Raw genomic sequence first — 19075 nt, 5'->3', positions numbered from 1 at the left:
GTCCATGCTTAACCTGAACTCTGAATTTCAGTCCACATCACTAAACTGTTCGCTGCAGCCTACAGATAAGAGATGCTAAGGAAACGTCTCTGACACACTAATAGCCACATGAAAGCCACTGCCAAGAGATGAAGCTGGCAGGCTAAACTCTGGCCTTCTCTCCATTAATTGTGAGCTGTTCTTTAGGATAATTCTTGTCCTGTTAGATCTACCCTGTTAGTGAATCACTACTGCTCCTGAAAAAACAGGAAAGATAAGGTTTGGAGGTTTTTTAACAGCTTCTTTTCTGACATCCTTTTTAACTATGTCCATTTGTACGTTTGCTTTGTTGTACAACATCTAAACTGTCACAGGTCCAGATCTCCCAGCGGTGCCTTGCAATCCCCAGCTTGTATAAACTCCTCTAGCCACACCAGCCTGAGGGAGACCTTCCCGCCAGAACCTGCTGAGATCTTGGCCGTTACCGCCCTGCAGAAAGGGAGCAACACCAGACTAGTAAGCAATTTCATAGGGATCTGTTCTGGCATCTGTTGTCCTGTCCTTGTACATCCTGTGGTAACTCTCCAATCCCACACCTCGATGTCGTATAGGGGTACTACAGGGGGCTCCTAGCACTGCACCTTGTAGCATCATTTCCTGAGCTTTCAGAGCCTGATGGGACATTCCTTAATGTATCTTCTCAGACGGATCCTCTCTGACGCCATAGCACAGCGTAGCACAAGGTCTGTAACATCAGGAAAAGGCAGTGCTGTGCTGAGATCTGCTTCCAGACGCCATTTTCAACTGAAACGTACTGGAATGACATTTATCTCCCTGAATGCCATGGAGAAGAAACTCGTTATCCAGCCTTAACAATGAGAACGACAGGAAGAGACTTTCTATATTTACGCTAGTACTGCTCTGACTCTCCAGCCTACTCCCAGCCAGCTGGGAGGCCACTTCTTTCCTGCTGGGGTTGCTGGAGCCACTGAGCTCACCTGGGACCTCGGGGCAGGTACCTGGGCAACTTCTCACAGCACAAGCAGCAGGGAACCCACTGTCACACAGTGCAGTCCCCAGCACTGGCTGGAAGAACCGCTCCTGGCACACCATGGCCTCATCGCACAGCGAGAAAGGACGTGGGGGTTCTGCTCTCAGGCTGCAAGGGAACGTGCTGACCTGGTCAAGAGGGGGGAACACTTGGATTCTGAGTGGGGGATACAAGCTTGGGGCACTACGGTCCAGATACTGGAGGGCTGGGCTGCCGTTCACTGGGACACAGCAGAACTGCATGCAGCCGAGGGATGGGAAATGCAGCCACCTGTATTTGGGGTGGAAGAATCCCTGGCAGTACAGGCTGGAGGGCACAAAAGCCTTTCTACGGAAAGGGAGCTTAGAGGCTGCAGCACAGGACATACAGGGAGATGCTGGGATAAAGGGCTTTGCACAGCCTGGAGGAGGACAGAGCAAGGCTGGTATTACCCGATCTTACTTCTCATGTTGTGTGCACACCCGACTGAACTTTGACACTGGTCTTGCTTTCAGCGCCGTGTTTGCTCAGATGATCTCCAGAGGTCCCTTCCAAAGTTATTCTGAGTTTCTCTTCTCCATCAGCCCAATTCCATTTCACATATAGCCCCCAAATCTCTCATATTTCCTATACATTTGTGCATATATCCAAGCAGATGGTAGACAGACAGGCATTGGAGGAACTCAACTCTAAGAAAGTTCCCAACGAAGAATTCATTATGACATTTTGCTGAACACTTAAAGCAAAAAAAATAAAAAGAGCAGAAACAGAGGAAATTCAGAGTATTTAAAAAGAAATCTGAATGAAAGTGGAGGCGACTTCATTAGAATAAAACGCTGCTTATACTCAAAGATTTAAATCATCAGTTTGAAATTTCAAACTGGCTTTCAAAAATTCGTAATGAAATGGAAGAGATGACTGATGCCTTCAGCTGACATGGGAAATCTTACCAGCTTTTGATCTCTGCACACACACAATCCAGTTATTCAGAATTGTACTTTTTTGTGTGTCGTATGAAATAAAGCTTTTGTAACACTTCCCATCTCTCTGTTGCAAATCAGGACTGAAAAATTTAATTGCTGAAGTTCACCATAAAATCCGTATCAAGCAGGATTCAACACACGCTGGATCACTCAACAGAGCAGTTGGCAAGGACATTGCCAAGAGATGCCAGACACGACTGGGTATCTGTTTTGGTGGTGACGACTAGATCTGGAAATCCCAGAGGGAAGCTGTACAGGGATTTACAAGGTCCTGCCTACGTATTTCCACAGTGAAAAGCAGCAGCCTGCTTGAATAGCATCCTGGAAGCTTCCATAGCCTTGCCAGGCTTTGGTAGGAGCCTCTCGGACCCTCATGTTTCCCAGGAGAAAGAGCAAAGAGCCTTCTCTTGACCCCTGTTTTCCTGGGGAAGAAACTGAAGCAACTCAGGGGCACTAAGGCAGACGGCACGTCTTTGCTGCATTCTGGACCTCAGCTCCTGCACCAAGACCTCTGGGACCAAGCAATTTGGAGCTAACTACCAGCCAGCTGAACTGGTTTCCTTGCAGGTGCAGTTCAGCAAACTGGAAAACCAGTGACTGTCTTCTCAGACCAACAGGAACAGTACAGGCTGTCCACAACGCTGCACACATCAGGCACTTGACCAGGAGACTGCCCAAATACCACGTGCTTGTGGCCTCCCAAGGAACGCGTATATTTGTCCAACAGGGCCACATAACCATTTCAGAAGGTACTGAGGATCAAGGAGGTTGCTGGTGGCTACTACAGCATGCTAGAGCACTTTCCAGGAGATCCGAGAGAGACAAAGCTCTAGAAAAGGCTCCCAACCCACGCACCAGGTATTTGCTGCATCTTTGGCTTGTGCCCCTGCTGTAAGGCATTCCTCTTTGGGGCTGTAGTGCAGCTTTGAAGCCACTGCCAGCTCATCTCCACTTACAAGCTCATTCTGCTGAAGAATATTGGATCCCAGGGACCAGATCAAACCTACTGGAAAACCAGGTTCTGGATCACAGCCTGTTTTTCTCAGGGTCTCGATACCAATTGCTTTGATCTACAATCTCCGATTGCACTTGCTACTCTAGACAAAGCTGCTGATAAATTCTTAAATGTCTCTTCCACCAGCTCAGAGCTTGCCCATTTCTTAACACTGCCCTTGGTCTGCAGGAACTGAGCTCCTAGAGCTGTCGTCTGCCCCGCAGGATCTTCCACAGCCCAAGGGCAGTCCAGCTGCCTTCTTACAACTGCTCTTTCAGTCTAACAGAATCAGTCTTGCACGACTGTGCTCTGAAGACACCGTCGCACTATAAAACCCCACTCTGCAGCTTGCAGAGTTTTAGCAGAGGTTGCGCCATGCTTCAAACACTATAATCAACGGCAAAACCCACGTGCTCTGCCCATTTCCAGGCATGGCAGCAGCACGGCAGCTCAGGTGCTCCGGTTCCTTTTTGTTGCTGTTTTCCAACTATATTATCACGCCACAGTGTTTTGCACAAAAAAAGATGAGCTCCCTACCTCTGCATGCTGATGCAGTAGCGGGCCTCCCGGTTACCAACATTGCGAACCAGCAGCGTTTTCTGGGTGCTGTACTTGACTGGACAGGCTGAGAAGTTCACCTGGTCGGGGAAGTCCAGGATAGCTCGGGCACCTATAGCTCGGATTGGCACAACAAACTTCTCCCTTTCTGTGATGCAGATGAGCTCGTGGAAATAATCCTGCAGGGAAAGAAACGATCTCAGCACAACGCATTTAGCACCATTCCCACGGCAGAAGAAAAACTGCTGTTTTCTAGGACTGTTGCAGTAGCGTTCAATAACAGAATAATAGTACCTTTTACCTTCATGACCTTTCATTCCAGTAGCATGACTTGCACACAGTTGTTAACTTGCAAAGAAGAAACAAGCCCACTGATTCACCCGCTTTCGCAGCAAGCTGGCAGCACCACAATTATCTGATGCTTTGATTCCGAGGCACCAAAACAGAGTCGCTTCACGCAAGGGATCACAGCACTAATGGAACCTGCTTCAATCGCCACCGCAGACTGTTGGAAGCACCACTGAGAACCCAGCTGTGCCACAGCACTAACTCCAATGCCAGCAACGCGGAGACCTTGTTGAAGCTTGGCAGGGGATGCTCAGGTACGTTTTCAAAAGGACTTCAGCACATACGTGATCAACGGTCAGTTGCTGGGGAAATGCTTCACAAGCTGGACACGGTAATTGCTGCGATGCCAGCTGAGTGTAGGGTACAGCTGTATTTCTCACCCGCTCCCACAGCCTTACAGGGCCAAGGCTGGGGACACGCACCCTTCAAAAGCCATCTGACCCATCTCCCCACACCAGAGCTGGCTCAGCTCTGCACCCAAAGTGTCCCTCGAGATGTTTCACAGGTACTTCAAAGCGCTAACTACTCCACCCCTGCCCTCAGCAGCCTACGCCAGCTCTGCACTGCAATTCAAGAGAGTTCTTCCTCTGCCTCATCTCAGTTTCCCTTTACATCTCACCCCAGCCCCAGGGGACACAGAGACAGCTCTGGCTGATGCCGTAATCGAACCCCTCTGTAAGGTCTGTTCTAGAGGAGTAAGTGACGGCGTGCCTGGTTAGCACACCCACCCCAGGCAGGCGGCATCGGGAGCTGCACACGGGGGACACTCAGACACCCCACCAGAGCAAAGCCGGCTGTGCAGTCCCAGCCACTGGCTCGTTCAGAACAGAGCCAGGCAATCCCCCCCGCGCCCCGGCTGCCTGGCGTTTAGCAGCAGGAAGGCAAATCAAATTACCAAAAGCATTTTACTGTAGGGATGAGCAGATCAGACTCCAGATGGATGGCGGGCACCGCTGGCTGCGCTGCAAGTACCACCTTGCCCCCACTGAAATCAGTGGGGAAACTGTTGCCCCAGGGCCAGGAGCCATTGCCCCCAGCAGGCTCTTATCGATGAGCTGATCAAAGCTCTGCTTCTCATCAGTCACTCGCTGCCCTGATTTTTGCCCCGGTGTTTTTAACTCATTTGATATTCTTGTAATTGTTGAAGCAGCAAGCGCTTTGATTTAGGAACCGCACACAGCAGCAAACTCCCTTCAGCAGAACTGATCTGGATTCCTCCGCGGTTGGGATTTCCTGCTCCCATCCCCATCCCCTCCAAGCCTGGAAGGGCCCTAAGGCAGGCAGCCGTGGCACAGACACGTACCCAGTGCTCCAACACAACAGCTGACACCCAGCGCCTCACCCACCACCCAGCGCCTCGCCCACCGCTAAGGTTGCCAAAACAGACGCTGCCCCATCCAAGGCACAAAGGATAAAGAAGGATCTCTTCCTCTAGACATCTCAAACAGTCACCCTACAAACTGCACAAGGGCTTTTGCTTTTCCTATTTGGAAGGTAAAATACTAGCAAGGGAACTGCAGCAAGCAACCTGCAGGATTTAACATCATATTCCAGGCAAGGGTTTCATCTTCAGCAAGTCTTTCTGAATTAGCAAGTTTGTACTCAATCTTGCAGCCCAAGCCCTCTAAAATAAAAGCTACGGGCAGCCCATATGACTTTAAAGCACCCATTATCTCCTGGGTACTTCACCTCCCAGACTGTTCAGATGCTCAGAAACTGCATTAGCAAATGGAGAGTGCCTTTTGCTTTTGCTGTTGTTGTTATTTCGGCCACACTACTGTAACAAAGGCAAATCCAATTGAAAGCTACCTGCCTTAGTCTTGGCATGCCATATTTACTTATCTCTCTCTTCCAGATGCCAGGTAGACAGAGGAGGATGCAAGTTCAGATCAGCAGGGAGATAAAAAAAAAAAAAAAAAAGGAACTTCAACAACTGGAGGTATTTGAGGGAAGCAAAAGGAAGTAATTGTCAAGTCGTTGTCATTGCTAAGGAGCAAATGGATGACAGCAAGGTAATTAAGAGCCCAAGAAATAAATCCCCCCCCTCCCCCAAAAGCAAGCACTGGCAGCCTTCCCAGCTCCCTTGCTGGTGAGGGGCACCGGGACCACCTGCACAGCATCGCACAAGGAAAGGGAATTCTTTCTCCAGGGACCTGAGGGCAAGGCTAAAGCAGCAAGGATTTGGTTTCACAGAGACAACCACGACCTTGGGAGAGAAAGATGCCTCTCCCCATTCATGCAGATGCACATCATGTCCCAAGCCCCCTCTCCAGGGACACCGTGGGACATGGCATCCCGTGCAAGGCTTGACTCAGCACTTCAGAGCGGGCTGACCCTTCAGCCACGCTCTACCACCCCACCAAAGTGGGACCTTGCACCAGGCTGAATGCAGCGTCAGCCCAAACAGGGGGAAACCCAAGGCAGGAGGGGTGCTAGGCAGAAACTGGCTGTTTGTGTCGCTGTGGACCCATGGTCCCTTAAGCTTTTGAAAGCTGAATTGCCCCCCTGGGTGGGGAATGGGTTGCAGTCTCCACTGCAGCACTGCCTCGTGCTACCTGGACACCAACTCTGCTACACACTTGCCTACAGCCTGGGCAACTGTCGAGACCAGTTCAAAATCTTGCTCTGCTTCGCAACTACAAACCCTTAGCAGACTGTTTAAGACCAGGTTTCTAAATAAACGTGCCTGGATGACAGAGGGGTTGCATCCCATCTATGGTCTAAAGTTTGTTGTGTTTAGACACAGCTTCAGGCTACAGATTTTCATGAAAACATGACTACATCCTTCATACAACTCCCCTCTCCATTGCAAGGATGGCAGACAGTTGTACGATGGTTCCCCTTCTCTCACACCCCTTTGACAAGCAGTAAGTTGCAAGCTCTGGCCTTCCAGGTATCGCCACTGGCATCTGAACTGGCACCCGCTGGAACTGAAGCAGCTGCTCGTCTCTGATGCTGTTTCAGGCTCTCTGCAAACTCAGGGGCTAACGGTAATACTGCCACAGCGATATCAACCTTAGCTGCCCACAACACCACACTCGGATGTCAGATTTCCTGCATAACCCATCCCAAATCCTTCACTGAATTCCTTGCAGCAGACGACTTGCACAGAAAAGATCCTTGTAGCATGAGGTCACACGGCAAGCCAAGCAGGGAAAGCTCCCGCTGAAACCCTGATATCAAAGGCTGGAAAATAAGGGCCATGACCAGAGAGGAGGGACCGGAGGATGAGGATACAGTCGCAGGAGAAGGGGGTGCCCCTGCGCCTGCCCCCCTCAGCTGCCGGTTCGCAGCACTCTGAAATGAGTCGCTTAGCTCCAGGTTCATTTATCACCGGGCCATTTGCCTTGGTCTTCTGCCCCTTTCCTCCCCACACGAGCCATCTTGAAAGTATACTTGGAATAGCTTCTGGGCACTACAAAGCATCTAACAGGGCTGCGCTGAATTGTAAAGGACTTCATTTCACTAACGCAGTAACTCGCTGTCCTGTCGTATTTCAGAGTAATCAATGTGCATTAATTCAGTCTCCACCGAGCATCAGTAATGAATTTCACAAACCTCACAGACTGAACTTGCACTGCCTGAAAACAGTGCACTGCTACAGTGAAAAGAGCAAGAGGACAACACAGAATAAGCTGTGCTATGTTTTTATGTGCTTTTTACTTCCTTCTTCCTTTACAATAAACTATTAATAAGCCTGTAGGATGCACAAATGGAAGTATTTCTGTCTGTTGTTTATCTGCCAGTCAGTGCCACAATGGTTTCCAATTCAGCAGAGGCCGTCAGACCACAACGCAAGAACACGTGGGAACAGGGGCTGGCACAAGAACACCCACGCTGTACAACTGGAGCCATAAAACAGAAACGTGCAAATCAGAAGCAGCAAGAGTAACAAATTGGAAATGTTGCCCAGCAGAAAAATTAGCAGTTCATTTATAACACAAGTGCCAGTAAACCAACAGACACATCAGCTGTTTATTTATTTTCTGACAGTCCAATCACGTGGCACATTCCCAAATGACTGCCAGACAGCAGGAAACTGCTCATTTTCCAAGAAAGGGCTACGCGGCACACGGCATTTCAGCCACCAACAGCTCACATGGCCCTAGTACTTACGGCTTGGCCACAACTGTACTCCTTTGAATCAGGAGTGACTTCACTGAAGTCAGACTTACCCCAGGGAAGAACAGATTCAAAGCAAGAGAATTATACAAACCAACTTCCCATCAGGAAGACCCGCATCCCAGTTCACTGGGTTACCCACAGTCCCTGTGGATCATGCAGTATCAGAGATGTAGGGGTTATTCAAAGGCAGCACTCCTGAGCCTTCCACAACTAACACACAGATACTCTGCAGGCAAGCAACTGCAAGCCCAGCGCAGGTGGCTTTACGGAACCATTTCCCAAAGCCTGCCTCTTGGCCAAGGGCTTTGCAAGGTGCTCTGCGCCTCCTGACCACGCTGTGGATGCATTTCTAGCTCAGCTACAGCACTCTGGCACTTCGCTGACTCACGCTCCATCAAGTATGAGCCAAAACATTCCGTTTGTACAAAATTCTGGTTCTGCTGTACAATCCCCATGTGCTCCTCACTGAGCAGCCCGCATCCCTCCCCCAATGCCCTGCAAGGAGCATAAAACACAGTTCGGCAAAAACCGCCAGGGTGTCGCTGAAGCTGTGCAGAGGACCTCGCTGGCACAGCTCCCTAGTGCCACACACTCACCAGTTCAAGGGCAAGACAAGGGACAAAGTACTGGACATGAGTGCTCCTGGGGGTTCTCTCACCCTACTTCTATTTGGGGTGATGTTCATCTGTTGCTCTGCTGCTTCTCTCTAGTTGAAGAGCAGCAATTTGCCCTTCATGGGAACCGATTTACTTCCACCCCAAAAATGAATGCTCATGAATACTAATAAATCACATTTTAAAGGAAGCAGCGTCCCCTGCAAAGCCTACCTCGGTGAGGTTAAGCTCTTATGTCACTTGGGCAGTATGGAGAACTGCCCTAGGCCAAGGTCATTTTAACCTTCCATACGAATGATGTAAAACCATTTCTCAGTCCCTCCCCAAAGCAACAGATCATTTCACAAGCTCAGGGAGCCAGGGACCGCAGGGCATTTCCTCTTTGGTTTGCTACAGCCACGCTGTTTGAGGATAGGACAGGGCATTAAACTAAATCTAAGCAGCGAACGCAAGATGAGAGAACAGCTGTGCCCAAAGGGATCCTGCGCCTCTGGCCTGGCGCAGAAGCATCAGCTGGCTCAGAGCTATCCCCTAACCTCGCCTCGCCCACACAGCCACACAAAGAACCCTGCCAAGAGGCAGCAGAGTGCTGCTGGAAAGAGTCAGCCTGGCTGTATGCCCCTGCGATGCCTCCTCCCTTCCATGCCATGTGCTAAACCCTTCTGCATTAACAAGCCTCCAGACAACACTGTCACCCCTTCACATCACGGCACCGTGCCAGGCTTGCCAGAGCCACAGCACCGATGTTCCAACCTCCAAGCAAAAGCATGGCACACGCGGCAGGGAATAGGTGCCAGCTGACACAGCAGCCACAGCCACATGCACACAGCCACAGCCACACCAGCGTGACTGCCCAAAGGCTCCGGGGTAAGTGTCTGCCTGCAGATTCTACCTGCCCCTTCAATGCCTGGGTGTGCTCCAGATGTCTCTGTCATCTGCAGCACACCGGCCCCCTGCTGATTAAAGACATCTAGAGCTCAGTGCGGCTGTGCCAGGCTGGCTCCCCGCCGCGAGCACATCTTCTCCCCTAGAATCACAGCTGGAGCACAGGCAGGCAAGTATCCTCAGGGGCAGCACAGCGGCAAGGCTGGAACACAGAGGGTATGAAAAAGCATCACCTTCGCTCCAGCCCAGGGTGAGGCAGGGAACTGGTTGCCAGATGGGAAAGAGGAAAGCTCTCTGCATCTATTCACTCCTCTAGTATTTTCTATCATAATTAAGCCCCTAACACTGAGTAGAGAGGTGGGATGGCTAAACATCAACACTCCTCCCGGCCATCTTCCTACTGTCCCACGTGCACCTTCCCCTGAAAATGCCCAGGAAAGCACGGGGAGGGAATGCACAGCCTGTCAGTCCCTGCTGCGGTGGCATCGCATGGTGCTGCCAGCCAGGATGTGACCAGCCACAGGCTGCCTGACCACAGCCTAGAGCAAACCTTGCAGCACGGCACGGGCTATAACCAGTGCGCAAGGAAAGTGCCGGCTTCAGACAGAATGTTCCGCTGTCTCACTGCTGTGTCCAACGTGATACACATCCCAGTGACTCCAGTTTTCAAAAGTGGTGGTCCTCACTCTGATCAGGCTCAACTTCGCGTCCTCCAAACAACAGGTCAATTTTAAATAGGCTTTTGTATTTATAATTATCAGAGCAAACCCATAACCATACAGCAACGGACAGATATTAGCAGTGCCGCAAACCCCACAGCAGACGCCCTGTTCTGAACCCAGCCCCGCAGGTTCGCCTCCCGCTGAAGGCACCTGTCTCTTGGGACCTCCAGTCTCACCTTGTTCTCATTGGGGGTGAAAACGATGTGGAAAGTCGCAAGCATGCCAGGCGGTACTTTGCGGCACACGGCATGGTGGGTGATCAACTTGAAATAAGGTGACCTCTCCAAGGTGACCTTCAGCAGCTGAGGAACCTGCAGAAAAGGTAAGAAAGTATGATTTTGCAGCTTGTGGAAACAGGAGGAGAAGAGACCTGCCGATAGCCTTCCTTAACCACCTTTCCAAAGCACTTTTAGCTCTGGAGGTACGTGCACATAATACACAAGAGTCAACATTCATCCCTTCTGCCTGGGCAAAACAGCTCACGGCCAGAGGCAGCAGGGCAATGAAGGAAGGGCCAAGCAGGGAAGACACCAGCAGCACCGAGATATAATATCCGAATCAAGCCACCCGTGTATTCAACAGGCCCAAAGAACCTGCCGGCTTCTGCCCGTACACACCCAGGCAGTCATGCCCCTAGAAGGGAACTGTGTTATCTGAAGGCCAAACAGTACGTGTTAATCCTGGGGGAAGGAAGAAATGCACTTTAACATGCTGGGTTTGAGCGGGGCACTCAAGCTGCAGTGCTACAGTCATGCATGCAGACCAGCAAGAGGAGGAGACCACACATACTGTGGCCTCACTGGGAATAAAAGCAGGCCTGAAGAGCAAAAGGAGGAACATGGGAAGACAAAGAGACAACCCCACAAACAGAGGATGGCTAGGAAAATTCACAGGGAGCTGTAAAGAAGCAAGGGAGAAGCACAATACGCTACAAGGAAAGGCTGATGCAGAGGATGAGAGCCAGCAACTTGGCAAAGTGATGGAAAGCCAGGCGACCCCCCCCAGGCTGTGGCTATCAACTATGGGCTCCAAAGGCATCTTCTGCCTCGAGATACATGACTGGCACTGACTGGCGCTGGAGTCTCAGTTTTAAAAGCCAACCTCTGCTCTCCGGAGGCTCCTGCTGCCTGTGACCGTAGCCAGGCAGCTGCCAGCGCAGGCAAGCCAGATCCCTGGGGATCCCTGCCCACCCCCAGCAGTCCCTGCAGGCACCCTGCTGCACGGTTCTGCCCTCTGGGACACCACCAGCACACAGACAGCACGCAGGCATTTCTCAAGCACATCGAGAGCGACGCCTGAGCACCAAATCTCAAAGTCTGAAGCAGGTGATTTGGACTCACGGGCAGCTTCACTGACAAACAACAACCCCACAGGAGGCTTGGAAAAAATGGAGGCTCGTTCTGCACCACCCACCCGAGCCTGGTAACCCGTGGCCAAGGCAGTCCTGAACTCTCCAAACGCCCTTGGAACCCAGCAGTGTCCTGGGGCAGCGGGTTCCAGGAGCCAGTTTCACAGTGCACACAAGCAGTTTGGTCACCAAGTCCCTTAGGAGAGGAGCACGTGTGGCTAAGACCTTCAGCAAAAGCCACCCAGAACACCTGAGGGTGCTGAGGAACAGCCTGAAGACAGAAAAGCAATTGTACAACACAGGTACAAAACCTACCTAGCAACAGGTAAGAGCAGTAAGTATATAGCGAAGCACTTCTGTAGTTGCACGATTACAGAGCCTCTATTTGGAATACATTTTGCTGTCAGCTGGATTTTTAGGGGGCAAACAACTTCAGGCTGCCGTGCAGTATAAGATTCAGAAGAATCTGGGAAACCAGCGCGAAAACTCTGAGACAGAGCACAACACTGCTCTTCTCCAGGACATTGCCAAAAGCCAACAAAATTAGAATAGAACACCCTCTCAGGATTATCATCTCTACCTTTCTGTATTTAGAACATACCAAGGATTTTCCTTAGAGCTAATCTTACTTTTACACCCACGCTCTCCAATGGCTGAGGTCTTACCAGCTTCAAAACTAGTTCGGTTTGGAAAAAACCCACATTCACACACTGCCTCCCCCTTTACAGGGCACGTAAATCCCAAGGCGCAGCTGGACAAGTTTATTATTCCTTACTGGGAAGGGCAGAAATGTTATGCAGATGTTCTTTTCCACCTGAGGAAGCATGAACAGAGCAAATCAACTGTTTGCCTGTTGGCTGGTACTTGGCAAAGATAACCATTTTGAGGTGCTGCATGGATAATGGAGCAGCTGAAGCCAAAAGACTCAGTGGGAACGAAGCAGAGAGTAGGAAGAGAGAAACTGAGGCACATTTTAATTGGGAAGAAGATACCTACAGCAAGGGGTGCCCAAAACCCAGTGTAGACCACACCAGTGTCATTCCCTGGCTGCAGGCACCCATGCCACATCTTATCCACGTTCCCAAGTTAAATGCCAGACCAGGAATGGTGCAGTACTCTCCAGGAATAACTGAGGGACCACACACGCATCCTTCCTAGCCAAAGGGTCTTCCCTTTTCACCCACATCCCTGTCAAAACCTGTTCTCTCAGGAAATACTTGGACTTCTCCCGCTGTCCTTCCACTCGCTGCCTTGGCAGCTTTTTTTTGTTGTCCACCTGTTTGTCCCCCCCAGCAGGTAAATCTGGAAATCTGGGGGGAATTCACCGGCTCTTGCGCACACTTCCATCTTCCCATCCCACCCTCCCCTCACACATACCTCTTATTCCTCATTACAGAAGAGTGTCCTTAATTACACCTCTCTTCCTGACCTTTCTCTGCTGCCAGTGCACTTACTGCTACAGATCAAGAGAAACCCTTGCGTGTAGGAAAGTGCGCAGGGAGAGAACACCGAGCTCAGCTCCTTTCCTCCCTCTGCCTTTTCCCACCAGCTTGCTCTTGGCACATGCCTCATTCCAGCAAATGTTTCCCCAACTGAAATTCAAAAGGTCTCAAATTCCCTCTTTACAGTGGAACAAAACTGCTGACATTTTCCAACTTTTCCATTTGCAACTTTCTTGGGAAATCTCAAAATGATCAGGTTTTTCAAGCAAAGGTGGAGACCTCCAAGGGCACTTGACTCTGAACGTGCTGTGGCTCTCCAAAGAGGAAGCAGAGCGTCATGTTGCCTCAGAAAAGCCTGAGCAGAACCCAATTAAGTTTAGCAGCAGCCTGAAGCAGCACCTAAAGGCCTCCCACTGCTTCTGCTACATCAGTCTGTTTCCATTGCTGTTTCAAACCACCTTTCCTGAAGCGCTGTTACCACTAATTATAACTTACTCCAGCATAAAGCGGAGAAGACTCAACCCCTGCACTCTGACAGCCCGTTCAGCTCTCTGTGCAGCTCACCCAGAGGCAGAGCTGCCCTGTGGAAACCAAGATTAACCACGGAGCCACCAGGACGCGGTGCACACTCGAGGGAAAGCACGAGGGCAGGGAAGAACTGTACAGCCCTCAACATTCCCAGCCATCCAGGGCTTTCAGGGGGAAGGATGCTGACTAGAAAAGCTCCTTTCGGTTAGGGACTACCAACACACAGCCAAAACCAGGGCGAGAAACCTCAGCATGGCAAGATTTCCACCATCTTGCAAAATAAAGGTGGCGAGACCTTTTACTCCGGATGCGCTGTGCTGCAGCAGGTGACTGGCTGTGCTGTGCACCGCGCGGACAACACTGCTCTCCAGTTCCAGCACAGGGTTAAACTTCCACATCCCAGCACTTACCTTGTCCTCGTTCCTCAGAATCAGTGGCACTTCATAGACCTCATCAGGGACGTAGCTCTGGAATACCACCTCTGAGGGGAAAGGCTGGAACGAGCGCTGTTTCGGGGAAGGTGCTGAGAACGGCAGATGCAAAACAGAGTTTCAGCCGCTGGGAGAAAGATTCATCAATCAGAGAATACTACATCGGTCCCCAGTGAAGTACAGTCTCCCGGTGAGTACGCCTGCCCAGCTCACGCCAGGGGAACGGCAGCTCACCCACCTGTGCTCTGAGCAGATCAAATGTTTCTGGGCCACACTGAGCAGGCTCAAGCGAGCAGCTCTTTTGCTGGCCGTTTCTCCAGGTTTCCTGCTCCAACAGGCAAGGCAGCGCTTACCTCCGGCAGAGCCCTGGGCTAACACGGTCACACCGCTCCAGAGCACTTACTGCGAGAGCCGTAAGCACTCGTGCAGCAAGTGAAAGCCAAGCATTTACAGGAGACTCCATGGGAAACAGTTTGGGGATTATCTTTACCCTGAGACAGTGACCAAGTCCAACCCATCCTCAAATCTCTTTTTTGATACACAGCCTAGAAACCATGAGGAAGAGAAGACAGGCCAAAAAGGAACACCGCCGTTAAGAAAGCAACAGATGAGGTGGTAAGGTTCAGCTCCTTCCCCAGCACTACTGCACAACTTGAGTAAGGCTGGACTTGGCATCTCCTTTTCCCATGAGCTTTCAACGGATGCTTCATTACAGTCCATTATTGCCACGTCAGTTAATACCACTACAGAAGCGTGCCTGACGACACACAGAAACAGCAAACGCTTACAGCACAGAGGCATTACTTGGAGAAAATCCCTCCCTGCTCTGCCTCCCCCCTTCCAGCTGAACTCTTCGCACTCACAAGACACAGGCACGTCTCCTGCTTCTCCACAGGAGTCAGGGTCGTGCTGAAGCCAGCGGCCACAGCACACGGCCAGTTCTGTGTGCGCTCGTCCGAGGCGTTCCCAACCTCACGTGCTGTCTAGGGCAATCCCCAACCAATTTGTTACAGGTCTCTTGCTGGCACTTTTCCACTCAACAGCCTACCTCAGTCACCTACCCATTTGGAACGTGCGTTATACTAAGCAGATGTGTAAGAAGAGCAGCTTTCAACATACATGTAAGCAAACACTGATCCAGATAAAGCACACCCGCTCCCCTCTGCCCAGGGCCACTCCCCTGTGTACCTGGCAGCCTGCAAAATCTAACACCCTGTAAGGGTCCCACTCGTTTTTCCAACCCAAAGCATTCATGCAATTGCTTGAGCTACACCTTGAGTAGTTACCATAAGCCCTCAGCCCTCAAAGGCCAACGCTGCCACCATTGAGGCCATCCGATGACCCCAAGCGTTTGACAGAGACTACACCAGACCAAGGGCTGCCTATTTCAGCAGGAGGGTGCGAAATTGCAAGCTTGCATTCTTGTGTCCCCCCCCAGCCTTTCTCCAGTATCATGTTTTAGCCACAGTAGCTCGTCTCCAGCAAAAGCCACCAACTTCAGCAGAGGTGATTTATATGGGCTTAGCGCAGGCCAGGACTTCAACAGCTCACTGGGGGAAAACATTTCACCTTTCCCCCAGCAGAAGGAACTCCACCACCACCAGCAGCAGTTTGAAACGACAACAGGACTTAACCACCAAAGTATTTAGATAAGCTGGAGGCAAGCCTGTCACAAGCATAGGCCCACTTCAAATGTCACGTCAAACAGCAAGGAAAAGGGCAAGAAAAGGCTACCTTATGACGGGAGGCTTCGCTCACGTCGAGAAGCTGGGTAATCTGGGGCCGCCGCATCTCCCGAGTGCTGGCCAGCCCCTGCTTGGTGCTAAGAGTCATCTCCTTCAGGAAGGCAGAGGGAGTCAGCTGAAATGCAAAACACCAGCAGGAGCTACAGAAATGCCTTCATTCAGAAAGGCTCTTCTTGTGCAAGAGCCACTGATGAATAATTTGTGATCACAGCCACTAGGATAGTCCTGGAAGTCCCATAATTACCCGCTGAAATATTTAACATCAGTAAATTAATGATAGAGAGCGGAATACACACGCTCCAACCAAGTGGCTCTGTCCCAGTAGCTTCTCCTTTGTGATTTGATGTGACATGTTGGGGGGATTTGGCTCTTCGGGCATTTGTTTCCTCTTCAGATTTGCTGGATTGAGCCAGTGACCTTTGAAGAAGGTCGGGAGGAGTTACCAGCAACCCCCTAACTCCATCCTTGCACAACGCTTACAACCACCACACGTGTGGAGACGTCACTGCTGGGTGAGTCAGAGGAAAGCAGAGAAGCAGTGTTGTGCCAAAACTGAGGTGGAGAGGAATGGCTCCAAGTTTTAGTTATCTCTTTTGAATTAGCACTTGTTTTCTCTGTTCTGGCCTCCGAGACCCCTGCACAGAAGTATGCAGAGAGATCTCCTCGACAGAGCCTCAGCGCCAGGTCGCCTTCAGTCAGGTGAGCTCTGGTCAGCAAAGGACATCTGAGGATGGGGAGGAGGAACTGCCCTGACTCTGCTGCTGTCTGCAGCGCTGGGTCTGTGCTCCACAGGGGATACGGGACAGAACAACTGTTTTGGAACCTGTTCCATCTGGGACCAGCCATACCTCTCGAAACCTTCAGGCAGAGTTTGAGCAGCCCACCACGTGCCCAGCTGCCTGGAGGGCAGGTATGGTCAGAGCAGCGCTGGCAAGCATCCCGACATGACAAAACATTGCTGCCCACACAAAGGGGACAGAACGAAGCACATGCTCATGCTTCAGCTATTCCGGTGCAATGTCTGGTATGTCCATCAAAATTGGCTCCGGTGGCACACCCAGACAGACTCTGGGCTTGCCCTGAAGCAGCACACAGTTCATCCCCTACTGCACCATGGTCACCACCTCCGACAGAAGCATGGCAGCAGAGAGACGCGGAGGTGGTGTCCAGCTTCACAGTGCGGCCAGACAACAGGAGGGGCAGGTAGAGGAAGGACGCGGGGGCAGTTTCCAGCCTTACACAGCTCCTACCTGGCCGCAGCAGGTACTTACAGTTGCAGGCTTCTCTGTCTCTCTGACTAGCTTCGGATTACGAGGCACTACCACTTGCCTCGGGAATCCACCAGCCATCCTGGAGGACCCTGTGAACGAGCAGGGCTTTCCAGTGGCGATGCCTCAGTTGGCCTGCAAGGAACAGCAACAGGACTTTGAAAATCCAGAATCCCCTTCATGGCAGACCCAAAGGAGACAGCTGTGTCTCCAGGCTGTGGCATCCTTCATAACTGGACAGCAGGCCGCCTCCCCACCCTGTCTCATAATTAGACCATGTTGAAGCAGAAGAGTGAAGATTGATAGAAGTAAAACCCCACAATAAACATTCCCTCAGCCAAAACAGCCTTTCACAAGCCACACGCACACATCAGAGCCTGCTGGCATTTCTCACCTTCTCCCTCCAACTTCCATCTATTTTGGAACTATTTACTGGAATTTTTATCCAAATCTCGATTAATACCCAAACTGTCCTTTATTACTCTTCAAAAGTTTTTCGGTGGGAACAAAAGGGAAATGTCACTTCACTGCTTCATTTTGCAAAAGCAGCTGACCCGATGCGACTCTGCGCCTGACCCTACTAAGTGCTCAGAGTATTAGGAACAACCTTAAAGCCGGGGATCGCTGCTGCCCCGAGCATCAAAATCAGACCGCTCTCCTACTTTGCAAACCGAATGCCCACCCTTTGTGCAAGGAGGTTGGTGATGGTTTTAACTAATGGAGCACAGAGCTCCGTACTCTGATTATCAACTATGGTTTCTCAAAGCTAATTTGGTTAGGTTGCAAAAATGATCCAGCAAACAGGACTCCTTCCAGGCATGAAATTGCCACAGTGACCAAGAGCCTTTCTCCATGGAGAACGAGGGCCCCTTTTTTCACTTATTAACACCCAAACTCAAGGCTCCCTACAGGCGTTCGAAGCTGTAACAGCAGAAAGAAAAGCATGAAACCATTCAAGCTGCATGAGCAATTAGCTCAAATATAAACGCAACGTATGTGAAAGCAGGGCCACTTAAGGCTATCCTCATGGCAGCTCTTCTCCAGCATCCTCATCCTGCCGGCCGCATGGGTCAACAGGTCCATGGGCTGTTCTTCTACCACCAGCCTGCTGACAACCTCTCCATCTGCATCTCAAAAAGTGCAAGAAAGGGAAAGAGGAGAAAACACCCCCAGAAAGCAGGTCTCAAGCACCGACAAAAATCAAAGAGAGGTATGTACAGCACTTACTAAGCACTACTTTGGACTAGAAATCATTTCCCCTCCCTTTCTGGCTAACTGGACCAAGGGATGGATGGATTTGCCCACTTCTTATTTTATGGGACTTGAAAGACCCAGCTCTACCCTAACACTTTTTGACATCCCGAAATTAAGCAAAAACTCACAGATCCCAGCTTCAGGTAAATTCATCCAGACACTGCAGACAAGCTACTCATTTCTTTAAGGAGTACAGAAAAACCTCCACGCTGACTTACAAAGCAAGAACTTAATTCCTATTTTGCTTGCCTGGGGAGGACCCCAAGCACATCAACGCAAAAGAGAACAGGCAAATCACTGTGTTGCCACAGCTCCAACAATGCCTTTGGGGTGTCCTCTGTTGTTGCACCTGGTGAGTAGCCACCTAATGAGCTTGTTCCAATTAACCGTGCACACATCTACACACACGCCAGCTGAGGACATCCAACTTACAAGGCCATCTCGGCTGCCAGGGAGCTTCACGCATTTTCAGCGCAGCATACGGCATAAACAAACGCTTCCCATGAGACTCGCGGCCACAAGCAAACCAAATCAGCACATCTGCTCGGCAGGGAACCAGGAACCCTCCGCTGGAAAACCAGCATACATTATCTGGGGCTTTACAGTCCGGTCAGGGAAGATAAAAGCTGGCTCTCCAGCCAGCTAGCTTGTGGCAACTCACTCCAACACGTCTCCCACATGGTGTCCAGCCACAAATCTGAGCAGGAACTGCAGAGCTCAGATATGACACCCCGGTGTGCTCCAGGCTCCAAGACAGAAGCGCTCTAAAGAAAGGGAACCGGACGCTGGGTGATGCTTCCTGCCTCAGAAGGCAGAACTCC

General features: G+C 50.9%; 1 pseudogene; it reads right to left on the bottom strand.

Annotated features, from left to right (window-relative positions):
- The window catches only part of LOC129783627 (hydrocephalus-inducing protein homolog), a 70620-nt pseudogene extending 54800 nt beyond the window's left edge, over positions 1 to 15820 (bottom strand).
- Between the last annotated feature and the right edge of the window lie 3255 nt (positions 15821 to 19075).

This window comes from Falco peregrinus, unplaced genomic scaffold (assembly GCF_023634155.1).
Source record: "Falco peregrinus isolate bFalPer1 unplaced genomic scaffold, bFalPer1.pri scaffold_76, whole genome shotgun sequence".
Classification (NCBI taxonomy): Eukaryota; Metazoa; Chordata; class Aves; order Falconiformes; family Falconidae; genus Falco; species Falco peregrinus.
The sequence above is the reverse complement of the archived record's forward strand: the minus strand, read 5'-3'. Positions and strand labels throughout refer to the sequence as shown.